Source organism: Salvia miltiorrhiza, chromosome 1, assembly GCF_028751815.1.
Source record: "Salvia miltiorrhiza cultivar Shanhuang (shh) chromosome 1, IMPLAD_Smil_shh, whole genome shotgun sequence".
NCBI lineage: Eukaryota > Viridiplantae > Streptophyta > Magnoliopsida > Lamiales > Lamiaceae > Salvia > Salvia miltiorrhiza.
The window spans coordinates 28,602,596-28,618,136 of record NC_080387.1 but is presented as its reverse complement, the minus strand read 5'-3'; positions in this window follow the sequence as shown (position 1 = coordinate 28,618,136).

The window sequence follows — 15,541 nt, the reverse complement described above, 5'->3', positions numbered from 1 at the left end:
ATGTATACTTATGTCAATATAAGTATTTACCTTTCTTTATATCTATCAATACTAATAGGAGTATTATTTTTCTTTATATCAATCAATACTTTTTCTTAATATAATAATTAATTAATCAAATAATTAAAAGTACAAGTTCTAATAAATAAAAGTAACAATTATCATAAACAAATGTAACAATTTTGAAACATTTGTTCACAAAAATTGTTATTTTTACTCATGAGAACTTATACTTTTAGTTATTTGCTAAAGTAATTATTGTCGTTATAAAAAATATTTATTGATATGAAGAAATGCAATATTTTAAAACTTACATTTTTCACGACAATATATAAAAAAAATCAAAAGAAAAATAAAAAAACAAACGAAAAATAAAAAAAATACTGAAAAGAAAAAAAAACAAAATATATAAAAAATGCAAAAGAAAAAAACAGAGAAATAAAAAATGAAAAAGAAAAGCAGCAAAAAAATGCTAAAAAGGAAAGAAAATACTGAAAAGAAAAATATATATATATATATATATAAAATGCAAAAAAAATAAAGAAGTAAAATACAAAAAAATAAAGGGTTATTAGCCTGTAAATACTTGAACTTGTTATATTTTCTGAAATTTAACATGACTTTTATTTTTAGCCTACAAATACACGAACTTAGCATTTTTTCTGATTTTTGACATCGACATGAAAAAACTCTATTTATTGTTGAGGTGGAGGCCAGAATACATGACGTGGACTACGAAATATGCACTTGAATAGAGTAATTTGATTCATTATTTTGATTAGAAAGTGAATGACATGGTATACCGGCCTTCACGTTAATAGTAAATTAGAATTTTTTCTTGTCGATGTCAAAAATAAGAAAAAAATGTTAAGTTCGTGTATTTGTGGGCTAAAAATAAAAGTCATGTTAAATTTCAGAAAATATAAAAAGTTCGTGTATTTACATGCTAATAACCCAAAAATCAATTTTTTAAAAAAAAGAGAAAAGAAAACAGAAAAATAAAAACGTAAAAGAGAAAGAAAAAAAATGTCGCAAAGTACATGTAATGGGTTTTGAACCCCCAACCTTTTAGAAGAAGAAAATGCAATAAGCCATTGCACATATATTTGTTAAAAACCGATATACTATATACGGTATTGAGGCGGGTCGGGTAAAGCGGGTCAAACCCGGTCTGACCGTCAGACCTGCCTGACACAAGTATTTGCGTAAATAACCATGTAAATGTTAACAATAAGATACTTCACTAATGTATTCAAACTCTCAAGTGATACATTATGTAGCAAGATAATACTTTCAACATAGAGCTTAATGATTAAAGGACTGAAAATGATATTTTATATAGTGATTCTTATTTAACCTCTCTCGTTTATACATTTTTATAATTTCTAACACCCTTATCCAAAAAAAAAATGATAACCTGACTGCTACATTTCTTGGCTTTTAAAGTTGTCAGAGAACATTCACTTATTGGTATTTTTCATGCTTTTAGAGCTGTCAATAAGGCTGCGCATGCGCTTGCCTAATTTGTCCGACATCTTGATCATCAGATGTGTTGAACAAGATATTTTCCTTTTTGATTTACAGATATTATAAATGATGATATTTTTTAATGAAATTACTCCTTTCCCCCTTAAAAAAAATTGCCACGACATTGAAAAAACAAAACACATATACAAAAAAGAAGAGAAAGAAGAAGAAAAACACACAAATAAATAAAATTGACAATATAAACATTGCATACATTGAATATTATGAAACTTATTCGCTTTTAATTTGTAATAAATTACTTCATCCGTGATTCCGTCCCATAAAAACATGCATAGTATGGGACGACACGAGTTTTAAGAAATCATGTAAAGTGTAGTGTGAGTGGAGAAGAAATCCTGTAAAGTGTAGTGTGAGTGGAGAAAGAGGCCCACATTGATTGTGATGTTTAGTGGGAGAATTATTACTATAAATAAATTATGCATGTTTTTATGAGACGAACAAAAAAGGAAAACTATGCATATTTTTATGGGATGGAGGGAATATAAATTATGAGTATTCCGTACGAATCCTAAACTTTTTCTTTGGGCGATTGTTGTGGCTACTTCATTCTTCCTACTAACATTTGCATCCGTATAATGTATAAAAAATATTTATATATTTATATAAAATTAATTATCATATTTATAAATATAATAACAAAATAATTTTAACTAAATATGTTTCAGTTGAAGATTGAAAAAATAAAAAATAAAGAAGAATTTATAATAATAAAAAATGATATTATGAAAAGGCAAAAAAATTAAAAAATGACAATAAAAATAAAAATAAAAGAGAAATGATAAATAAATTTATTCAAAAAAGATGAGAGATGAGAAAGATTTTTTTTAATTTTAGTATTTAAAAAATTATAATTTTACATTTTAAAACAAATATTTATATAAATTAAAGCTCTTATCGTGATCTTTAATTTGATATGCATATTATATATTTTATAATTAGTCGAATTTGAAAATTTTAGAAAGAAAAAAAAATAAAGAAAAATATATATATATATATATATATATATATATATATAATTTACAAATAAATTTTTAATTTTAGGGTTAATAGCCGGAAAATACACGAACTATTTTGAGATTTGCATATTGCACATGACCTTCAAAATTAGCCCTGGAATACATGACTTTTCAATTTAATCGTAATTTGCACCCGCGTTGACTAACACATTGATTGGTGGCGACGTGGCCGTCGGATTTTGTTGACGTGGACGATTTTCCGATATAGTAAAACGACGTCGTTTTGTCAAGCTCTTTTAAATTAAAAAAAAATAAAAAAAAAATGGAAAAAACATTTTGTTCCAGTTTTTCCACGGCGGCCTTAGTCCGTCGACCACCGCGCACCGCCTCTCCGCCCACCTCTCTCATCACTCCAACGCCACCTTCTTCCCCAGCCAACCGCGAAAGGCGCGGCCTTGATTTCCGACGCCGAGCAACTCCACCCCCAAATCAGAATTGCAGGGGGAGGGAGGCTGAGGCAGGGGCGGAGCCAGGCCCCTAAAGATTAGGGGGGCAAAAACTTTGCCCCTTTTTTTTCAAAATTTTGGTGGGGCAAGAATTAATTTTTTTTTATAATTATACATATATATATATATATATGAATATATTAGTTATATTAAAAAAAATTGAGGGGGGGCAATTGCCCCACTTGCTTAAGCTGTAGCTCCGCCACTGGGCTGAGGTGGGCGCTGGTCTGCCCGACGCCGAGCAACTCCACCCCCAAATCAGAATTGCAGGGGGAGGGAGGCTGAGGTGGGTGCTGGTCTGCTGTTGCGTCGACGTCGGAGTTGCAGGCGGGGGGGAGGGGGGGTTAGGGTTTCTTTGATTTTGATGTTTGATTTCTTCAATTCAAAGGGACGGTGGTGGTGGTTATTTGGAAATCTGGAGATCTGTGGCGGTGGTTATGGTGGAGGTGAGGGGGCGCGACAACTTCTCCGGCGCCATCCCCCTCCCATCTGTAAAACGTCGACCGCCTCCACCGGGTTCCACACAGCGCGGGCTTGTCTCCAACCGCCGCGTTCCACCACCACCGTTCACGAACGCTGCCGACCACCGAGCCCTACACCTTCAATTCACCGCCAACTCTGCAAAACCCCCAAATCCAGAACCACTACCACCCCTCTCTCTCAGTCAACGATGGTCGGAAACAAAAAACGTGAGAGAGATAGCGTTGTTTTCAGATCTACCGCTTTTTTTCAAGAAGTTGCAGAGGGTTCTAGATCCATCGCCATTGAGTTGGGTTTTGTTGTTGCGCCTGAGGTCCGCCGCCTGATTCTGGTTGAAGAGCTGGCCGGCGGTGGTGGAGAAGCTTGAGGAATGAGAGAATGCGGCGGTGGTTATGAGATAGAGATGATTTTTTTGTTTTTTTTTTAATTTCTTTATTAATAAAAATGACATGTGTATTGCCAAATCAATTAAAATGCCACGCGTATTGCCACCTACAATAAAAATGCCACGCGTATAGTCCACGTCATTGCCGGTCAACTATAATTATAGCCGGAGTTCTCGCCGGGTGCAAATTGCGATTAAATTGAAAAGTCATGTATTCTAGGGCTAATTTTGAAGGTCATGTGCAATATGCAAATCTCAAAATAGTTCGTGTATTTTCCGGCTATTAACCCTTAATTTTATTATAACTATAAAATTGAAAAGTTGAAAAAAATGAATCTATGTCACGACTTTTCTCTCTCCTGAGCGGAGCTGCGAAGACTTTTTTCCGCCGGGCCACCGCGCCACTTCCCACCTGAGCGCCACCCGCCTCTTCCCACCGGAGTGCCGCCGAGCTAGACCCAGACGCAGACGCGAGACGCTCGGTCGCGGCCCAGACACCGAGCAGCCCCTGCCTTTGCTCGCCTCCGTTTCCAAGCTCCGGCGTCCGCAGTCCCTTCTCCGTGAGCAGCGGCGTGACCAGCAGAGCAGTTGCAGCAGCCGGCGTGAGCAGATCTCCTCCGTTGCAGCAAGCAGCAACAGCAGTCGGCGTCGTCTGTCCACCTCCGGTCCCGTTGCAGCAGAGCAGAATAATCTGCACAGGTCGTTGACCTTCATCGACGCCTGCATCTGCGCCGGAGGAGCAGCGACAGCCGCTGAGACGCGCAGCAGCCTGCTCTCGGAGCTCGCTGCGCGACTTCCGTCTCTAGCCGACCCTCAGCTGCCGATCCAGAGCCCGTCTGCTTCTGCACCGGTCGCCTGTTCCAGAGCCTGCATCGCCGCCTGCATCTGCACCGCGCCGCCCCACCCTTCCGACTCACCCTTCCGGCGGATGGCCACCAGTTCGCCGATCATCGGTCGAGACAAGGGGGTCTTAACCTTCCCCCGGTTTCTACCAACTTTGATGTTCGAACTAAACCTGCCCATGGTATGCGTCTACCTCCCAGGGGGTCGGGTACTGATTCCGACGCGGTTGCCGTCGAAATGCGATCTATTGGTAATTCATCAAATCTGACAGATAAGCAACCCACCCAGATTCTCACTTATTCCGACATCGTTAGCATCTCCCCTAAGAATGACGATAGAGTTTCTTATGCGGAGGCTACTGGCAAGAAGCCGATGAAAATACAGGATTTGGCTGCTCACATTTTTCATGATCTGCGGCCTACTAAGGAGGGCGATCAGTTCTCCCTCAAAATACCGAAGGATCTATATCTTAAGGAGATTAAGGCCTTTGAATTTGCTTTGACAGGACGTTTGTTTCTTCAGAAAGGAGACAAACCGAGATCAACTATGGAACTAAAGTGGGAACTTCAGAGATTATGGAGTTTAGCCTCTGATTGGCAACTAATTCCTTTGGGAAAAGGTTATTTCACTCTCCGATTTACTACGGCTGAAGATAAGGCTACAGCAAAGGGAAAGGCAGTTTGGGAGCTCTCAAAAGGACTCCTCCGACTCCGTGAATGGACTCGAAACTTTGATCCTTTCAAAGAGAATTCCCCTTTGGCGGACGTTTGGGTTCGCATACACTATCTGCCGATAGAATACTGGAACCCACAGGTTATTTCTGGAATTGGCAGATATTTGGGTCACCCCTTAAAGATCGATGGAGCGTCGGCACGACGTGACTTCGGACAATTCGCTAGAATCCTTGTGGAAATCGATATGTCGCAAAATCTACCTTCTACTCTTTTAATTGATGGTGAGGATACATCATTCCATGTTGAATTTGTCTTTGAAAATTTGCCTCTTTACTGTCGTCGTTGCAAAATAACTGGGCATTCTCAAGAAACATGTCGAAAAAAGCGACGTGTGGAGCCGGTAGCTATTCAGGAAAATCTGACGGCTGCTCCTAACAATCAGTCTGGTGTGGTGACTCATAAACAATGGCACATTGTGGAGCAGGGCAAGAAGGTTGTTGTCCCAATCGTGCAAACAACGGGGGAACATCAAAACACTTCTAGTTTTGGCCATTTGGCGACGGGGGTGCAGCAGCATGATTTCCAGAATGAAGGCCATGAGATGGCTGGCAGTAACCCAGTTCTGGATTCCAAGAGGGTTGACGATCATGGCACTGAGGAGAGAGCGTTATACGAGCAGGAGGCAGCGGTGTTGGTTTCGGTTGATCAGGAGCTTCATAAGACGACTGGTAGTGAGGACGAGGTGGACGAGGAAATTGAAATGGAGACGCAGGCTGGAGATCCGACTGAGATTGTTACGGCTGCTGCTGATTTGGATGAAGCTCACAATTCTGAGCAAGCTGGAGAGTTGGTTGGTCAGCAGGCTAAAAAACTGGATGGTGATTTAGGTGGGCAAGACTCGCACACTACTGCTCCAGAAGATATTGATAGTCGTATAAGTCGGTTAGAGGCGCAGGTTAGCCAAGGAATGCAAATGCTTGTTGAGCAAGCTCCGCCTAAGCGACGGGGACGTCCTCCAAAAGGTATGGAACGTCCGCGCGTTCCACAGAATCAGGAAGATAGCATTAAAAGCCGCCTCAGAAATGCGGAGGAAATGGGTCAGAAGCCGAGGGACTTCGTCATTGATCATAGCGGAAGTGCTAGTTTGCGTGTTATGAATAATATCGCCACAGGCCGTTGGTCGGACGAAATGGAGGTGGACGATTTTTTGAATGGTTTTTAAATCGCTTATTGCTTTGTTTCCTGTTTGACGAGCTCCTTTCCGAGTCTCGTGCCTCTAGTCTGCATTACTGTGCTTTCAAAGGCTTTTTTCTGTTTTTTTTTTATAAAAAACCTCTATTTAATAAAAAATATTATAACTATAAAATTATCACTTAATTTCAAAATCAATTTAAAATTGACATCTTGACTTTTCAATATAGTATTGATTTACGTGCAGTTGTGCTGGACTTGCAACCCATTACTCTATCCAATTTGTTTTTCAAGATTCTTTCTAAGATTCTTGCTTCTCGGCTTAGTTTGGTGGCTGCGGTCTACGTTTCCCCAAACCAATTTGGCTTTATTAGCGGGTGTCTCATTCATGATTGTATTATGCTTGGCTCTGAAGGTGTCAACTGTATGAAACGTCCTAGTCAAGGTAAGAATATGACTTTAAGATTGATATCAAGAAGGTGTTTGACACGATTAGCTGGAAAATCATTCTGACCACGCTGCATGCAATGGGCTTTGATGATAAGTTTATTGGCTGGATTTCCACCATTTTTTCCTCTGCCCGTCTGTCCATTCTTTATAATGGTAGTTATAATAATTTACAATTGTAACATAGTATTAACTAATTTATATTTTTAATTAATAATATTTTGTTGAAACAAGAAATTTTATTTTAAATATTTTTAATTTTTTGAATTATGTATTGCTATTTATTTTAGAGTTAATGGTGAGAAATATCCTTTTGGGATAGTGAAAATTAATAGTTATAGTTGTCCACCAACTTAATTTTAATAAATTTTAGTCAATTTTGTGTTAAAGAGATGAAATTCCCATTACTTTTGCATCAGTGTTCTTTCTCTCTCATCTAGTCAATTTTTGGTACCAACTCTTTCTCTCTCATCTAGTTCTCTCTCTCTCTCTCTCTCTCTCTATATATATATATATATATATATATATAGGGTTAGTTTCCATGGAGAAGGATATATAAGTAGATGTTGGAAAATGAAAGATATCCAACCTTTATGTTTTGATGATACCAAAACTATTGAAAGACACACTCTTGTTAGAAGTTGTGTTAATGCTCTTAAACTGTTTAAGTCTCTTGAAAATCTAACGGGACATCGAATGCAATGATGACTGAAGATGTTAAATCTAATGAAGGCTTGCTCGACTGAAGGCCATGCACAAGTCCAGAACACACTAAGAGATGCAGACTCAACTGAGAACTCCCAACTGAAGGAAACTGCATCAGAAGCAATTGAGGAATCTACGAGTCATGACATTCGCCTCAACTGAAGAAAGGAAGACCACGAGGATAACCTCCAAGACATGCTGCATGTAGTGGGAAAATTTCGTATAGCCCATTTGAATAAATATTCGTAGCCTATTGGCTGGTCCAATTAAAAAGGTCAAATTAATTTCAATTAAATTGGCCCAAATGCTAGGTCATCAGGGTCAATCTTGAATGCAAGGTCATTAAGGCTCATCGACCCAAACCCTAGAGAGGGCAGCGACTTGGGGAAGAAGGCATAAACTAATCAGGGATATCGACCCCATATATATCAGAACAACTAGGATTGAGGAAGACGTGTCAGCAAAACCCTAGCCGTCATGCCATCACGGTATAAATAAAGACTAATTAGGTTAATAGACGCATGCAATCATTCGCACTCCAACACGTTCTCTCCACCTTCTCTCCCCACTCGCACTATTATGCTTCCACGCTCTCAGCCTTAGGTTTTTCGATGACCAGATCAACCGAGATGACCCAACAGCCCTCGCTCATTGTTCAATTTCTCTTCAACTCCATCGATCAGATTGACCCGATTTATTATTTTCTTTACTTTCAATTACTTTCAATACGATTTTTCTTAATATTGTTTACTGACTTGAGCGTCAGAGGCCCTTCCATCGACACCCCCACTGGTGCTCTAAGAAGGGCTCTAACGTTGTTCGTGTTTTAGGTTGCTAGTGCCCATCGTACCGGATGACCCCGACGTCTTTATCTGTAGTTGTTGGATCTATTCATAACAATTTTGCGCCCACCGTGGGGCCTTAGCAATCAAGCATTCCCAACGAACACTCATCGAGCTTTACCATGAGTACCCTAAATGACACACGCGGCATGACCGATGCTCACTCTCAAACCGAGTTGCTGGCCCAAGTGGAGATAGGAGCGAAGCTCAATGCTTTGATGGACCAGATGGCCCAAGAAAGGGAGAGTAGGTGGTTGCTGGAAAAACAAAACCAAAAGCTACTAGCCCAACTGAACGCTATCACCCAGATCCAAATGTCTCCGCCAGTTCAAACGCAATGCCCTGACCGATTTCGGGTTCCTATTAACCCCATGATAGATATTGAGGACATCCTGCTCACACCCAATGGAACTGAAATCAACCCATATAACCCTTCATCCTCGGTAAGAAACAATAAATCGGAGGTTATTCATCCTAACACGGGTAATCTTCATGTGAATGCAGGTGAAACACACGTCTTGGACCAAACACCTGGGACAACCGAGACAATCGAGACAAACGTAATGTGAGCCCTCACTCAGGTCAACCTGACGACTGGGGAATGGACCATTATTCCCTGATAGGCTGGACCGATATCACCAATGTGCATGTTGTGCCAATGGGACCACACGAAGGTGATCTCATTCGAGTGCCCCAACGGGTCAACCAGATGGAGCAAAGTGAACAGGTCCAATTAGTCATAATGGCAGCACTCAAGATCAACCAATTCAGGTCGATCAGGGTCAAGAAGGCATGTCCAACACCTATCAAAATTTAGACCCCGCCTTGGCTAGAAGATTGGCGGATATGGAGGCCATCATCCAACGAATCCCAGGAGTCCCGGCCCCAATCAAGAAAAGTGCAGAAGTTGTTATGCTGACTCGCCCTTCGTGGACGAAATAGCTTTAGTGAAAATGCCGAGGAAGTTTAACTTCCCTCACATGAAGATGTTTGATGGTGCGTCCGACCCAGACGACCATATTGCCCAATATCGCAGAAGATGTTCACCGTGGCTATCCCTCGTGATATGAGGGAGGCATGCATGTGTAAGGGGTTTGGTTCTAGTCTAATAGGATCGGCCCTCCAGTGGTATACGAATCTCCCAAATGACACTATTAGCTCTTTTGCAAAACTAACTGATGTTTTTGTCCAGCAGTATGTAAGTAGCAGGAAATTGGAGAAGATCTCGGAAGACTTATACGCCATTGTACAAAGACATGGAGAACCCCTTTGAGACTACATTGGACGCTTCAACAAGGAGAATGTGTCAATTACCAACTGTAGCGAGCAAATCGATGTCACCGTCCTTCGTAAGGGTCTATTGCTCGGCTCGGATCTTTATAAGACTCTCACCAAGTATCCGTGTAAAACCATGAAGGACGTGTTGATCCAAGCTTGGGCACAGATTAAGTGGGAGAAAGACCACTACAACATGCAGAGGGTCTTCCCACCTAGTAGACTCGAAAGAGACCATTGGGTGGACAGGAGATCAGGTCGTGACAGACGTGCTAAACCATATCCACCACCTCATCGACAAAGCAGAGGAAGGGACGAGTACGATAGGGCACCCGACACACGCCCCCGTGAGAAAGCAAAGATTCCAGAGTATGCCCTCTCCATCTTTCCCGTCGAAGCAGTTGAAGAATTGAAGAACCTGGGCAACAAGGTCAAATGGTGAGAGAAGATGAGGCCCCAATAGACCAGAGGGACATGTCCAAGTGGTGTGAGTTCCATACAGACTATGGACATCGAACGGAGGATTGCATAGCCCTCAGGTTGGAAGTGGCTTACCTACTAAAACAAGGCCACCTCACTGATTACCTAATCGAGAATAGAAAGCAGACCCTACAACAAGGAAGAGATAGACATGATGACCGTCGAAAGACTACACCGCCAAACCCACCACCTCATGAAAAAACCGTGAATGTGATATCTGGTGGCTCCGAAGTAAGCAGGGTCACCCATTCAATAGCAAAGAAGCATACCCGACAGGCCAAGTCTAACAAGGCGAAAACCAATATGCTCTGCCAGACCGCTTCAATCCTTCCGACCCAAATAATTAGTTTTCATACTACTGAATCAGACAAGCTTCTTCACCCTCATCATGATGCTTTAGCTATTTCAATTTTTATTAAGAAGTGTACTTAAGAATCATTTTCAGCCCTCAGATCATCAAGATCTACGGTTGATCCATCATCCCGTTGGATGAAGTCATGGTCTTGAGTTCGAATCTCGAATGTAGCAAAAATTTATTTTTCGCAATTCATACGTTTATGCGGCGAATTCATACGTGTTTTACATAAAATTCATACATTTTTCCTAGTTCTTATTTCTTATTTTAAGAGGATATATATATATATATATATATATATATATTCTCTTTTTCGAACCCAATGTAAGTGATTTTCTTCAGCGACGATGTTCATATTGTCAGGTATTTATGTTGCTAAAAGTTATCTTCTCCTTATTTACTTTGTCGATCATATTCTCCATATACTTTTCCAGTCATATTCTCCATACAATTTTTCCACGACTTTGGTGCTTTAACTCCTTTGATTTAGGCTTTCGATTATACTTTTCTAATCATAATTAGGGTTTAACTAGTCGATTATTGCGTTTCTTCATTAAAAAAAATATTTTTCATGTCCAGTCGTTATATTCCATTCAATTGTATTTTGAATTTTAATATATGGTACACCTAGTACGAAAGAGAATTATTCGTTATAAGTGTTGCATGCTACCTCTTGGGACGAATGGTAAGAAAAAAATTTATTCGTATCAGTCATTCTAATGTGTTGTGCACTACCTCTTGGGACGAATGAGATGAAAGAACCGCATTCGTACAAGGTCGTTTCACCTGTTGTGCTACTTAGCATGAAATAACCTATTCGTTCCAATATATGTGGCTTGACGCTCATGGTCGTTGTGCACTCCGCGCTCGGCGTGCTCCAGTAAAAAAAATTGTCGCAAGAAATTTTATAGCCATATTTGAGGCCAAAACGGTCTCTTTTGACTCTAAGACCTAAAATATATATGATCACTTTGTTTTTGAAATATCTTTTCATAGCCACATGAATCACCTAAATCAGAGTTCTGCAGCAAAAGTTATGACAATTATAGAAAAACTCCCAGAAATAATGGATGAGACAATGGGTAGTGATAGCAGACGGTGGAGTTTGCTGAATTCTGGCGAGAGTTTTCGCTAGAAGAGGATGGCTTGGTGCAGATGATGGTGGCAATGTCGCTGGATTTTCATATGACGACGACAATGTTTGGTGAGAAGAAAGAGAGGACCGAGCGAGATGGGGAACCAAAAAGAGAGAAATGAGAAATGAATTTCAAAAAAGAAATTTAAATTTGAAATGGATTCCAGGGCATTCTTGTCCGAAACATTTAAAAACTGGCTAAAATTTTATGAAATAATGTCAGTGGACAACGATTGATTTTCACTATCTTCATTGGTTACTTCATAAATCGTCATTTTATTTTATATAAAAAATTAGTAATAAGATACTCCCTCACAAAAATAATTGTCAAATTATAGATGACACGAGTTTTAATAAAATGTTACTAAATTATTGGTTGCTGGGAACTTAATGAAATATCCTAATCCTTGTTTTGATAATACCAAAATCAATAGGTTTCTTTTGTAAAAGACTAGAAATGCTCGAACTCAAGTGTTAGAGTTTTTTTTCTAGTTTAGTTGCAGTTCTGAAGACTGAAGACTGAAGAACGAAGGACTGAAGACTGAAGTTGCTGACTGAAGCATTAGTCGAAGAATCAGTTTTGAACTGATTACTTAATGCGTGCCACGTGGAATCAGCTGACTGATACTAAAGTCAAGTATCAGTTAAACATTCTTCCTCGGACTGAACCTCCAACGTTCAAAGGAAGCCACGCACTCCAGAAGTACAGCCGCATTAAATGCAGAGATCTTAGGATCGTCCTTTCTCTGCAGAGGTCATTCCTCTTTGGTGATTACCTTTTCAGAAATGTCGCATCTCCTGCTCTTCAACTTAGCCGTTCTCACCAAACAAGGAACCTCGAAGATTGAAGCCTCAGCCCAAGTTCAAATTACTCTCTAACGGAAGAAATCTTGAAGACCTTCTCTGCCAACGGATCTATTCAAGACTCCTCCTATAAATAGCGCTCGAGGATCACTTCAATATTCACCGATTCAACGACATAAGCTGAAACGCTGCCAAAATTGTTTCTCAGCTAAAGCCCAGACTCTCCAAAGTTTGAATCGAAGAAGAGAATCCCAAAGCCAAAAATTCAGTCACTGCTGATTACATATATTATCTTAGACCTTAGGCGAACCTTTTTTTATCCAAAGCCTAGGTCAAACTAACTGCAAATAACTTGTTCTTTGAAGTTTAGTTGGCAAGTTTTCAAGCCTCCCTTCAACCGACTGAATCGAATGTTTGTGTTGTTATGGAGATCAGAAAGGTGTTCTGTCTCCGTGAGATCCTAGTGCCCAGTGCGTGCTAGGAGTGAGAAATCCAACAAGGTGTGTTGGTATTGAAGATTGGATCTTCGGTTATTTCGGTTGTGTGCACCCGTAAGCACATGTTCAGGTTTGCAGTGCACCCGTAAGCACTTGCCCAGTGAAGTTGTTGGTCTAATCAACCGACCGTGGATGTAGAAAGTGTTTTCCGAACCACGTAAAAATCTTTGTGTTATTTACAGCTTTCAGTATTTACTTGTGCTCTTCCTTTCGATAACTGAAAACTGATTAATAGCAAAGAGAAACTAAAATACTAACAACGTGCTTAACTCTCAGGCTATTGTGAAATAAAAGTTTTCCGCTGCGTGTGTTATCAGTCTGACTGATCTATCTTCTGATAGTTAGTAAGATTTATAACATCTCTGTTTATCAAACTCGATTGAAGCCTTACGTGTATCAGTTAAGTCAAAAAGTTAAGGTCTTTTGACTTAACTGATAACTCCTTACCGAAGAGTATTCAGTATCAATCGTCAACCCTCCTTTGGTCAAAACTCTTTTCAGTAAACAGGTGTTTGAGTTTGTGTTTGAAGTTTCGTTTTGATCTCTCGTAAAGATCGAAAATAGCCTATAGGTGTATTCTCTCCCCCCCATACACCTATTCGAGACCCTCCAGACCTAACATTGGTATAGTAAGGGCCTCACTTGAAATGTGAGTGGAGTTGTATGGCCCAATTACTATAAATGGAAGGGGCAATATTTTTGTGGATGGATCGAAAAGAAAATTGTGGCAAATTTTTCGTGAACGGAGGGAGTGTTATATAATCATTATAGAATAATAACATATTATATATTATAATTTATTTTAAGAAACACTAAATTAATATGTAATCTCATTTAATATATATATATTTTTATTTAGTTATATATACCTTTATTTTTTTATTATAACTATTATCGTGCAATGCATGGAGGACTATTCTAATTCTATAAATAAAATAAAAATAAAAATATTATTTTATAATAAATTCTATATAATATTTATCACTAAAAATTGATATTTAAAAAGATTATACACCATAATTTTGGATCGATGGATATCTTAAAATTAAGCTAAAACATACTTCCATGGTTCCTTAAAATATTCACTTTTGGTACGTAGCACGAGTTTTATGAGATGATATTTTTCAAATGTGGAATTTTAAGAAATATAAGGTGAATGTATTATAAATAGAGAAAGTAAGGTGAAAAAAAAGAGCTTTGTGATCGAGAAATGTCTAAAATTAAAAAAATAAATATTTTTGTAGGACGTACTAAAATGACAAAACAACATGAATGTTTTTAAGGGAGAAGAAGAGTAATAAATTAAAATTGAAGAAAATTAATTAAAAATTATAAAAAAAATAAAATTGAGAGTGAGATATATATCTGGCGAAATTTAGAGGGTGTTTGGCTAAGCTTATTTTAAAGAGCTTATAAGCTCTTGAAGCTTATAAGATGTTTCAAGAGCTTATAAGATGTAATTTTTAAGAGCTTATAAGTTGTCAAAGTGTTTGGATAATTGAGCTTATAAGCTAGAGAGAGAATTTTTTTGCTAAAGAGAGAAAATATTTTTTTAAAGAGAGAAAATCGAAGAAAAATAAACTTAAATGATATATGATGGAAATAATAAATTATAGTTGAAAAATATTTGTAAAAAGATTGTTGCATATGAGATTATAAAAAAATAAGTTGGGGTAGAGCAACTTATTTTTTGGGGAACTTATAAGCTCTTGGAGCTTATTTTTGGAGCTTATAAGCAGTTGAGAAGCTTATTTTGCCAAACACTTTGAAGGAGCTTATAAGCTCTTAAACAGCTTATAAGCTGTTTTGAGGAGCTTATAAGCTCAGCCAAACACCCTCTTAGTTGATGTAATGGATCAATGATGTTGAGAAATTACACTTTATTTATTTTTGAATTAGAGAAATTACACATCTTCATAATTAGCTTAATGTATCTACCCTAGTGTATTTCCCAATCCCATCACGTGAACTTCAAAATAACCCTCTTAAAATTCCTCCCTTCTCCTTCTCAATCAATATATACTATCTGCTCCTTTATGTTTTGCTCGTCTATATTTTTAAAATCGCTTTTTCTTTATATTCGTTTTTTTTTTCAATTTTCTATCTCAAAATTAAATAAATTTTGGGTGCCAATAAAAGAAAAACTATGACATTAATTATAAACTTTCGCTCCTAAAAATTACTCCCTCCGTCCCACGAATCTTAACGCATTTCTGTAATACCCCGTTTTCTCGTAGCTAAGTTTAGATTATTTTCGAATTAGAAGTCAAGATGATTTACGCCGGATAAAAAAAAATGAATTTATTTTTAATTTCAACAATGAATTGCAAAATCTTTTGCGAAGTTATCATTTAAATTCTTATGCATTGCATGTTTATTTAAATTAAGTATTTGAGTAGTTACATAGTTATTTATTTA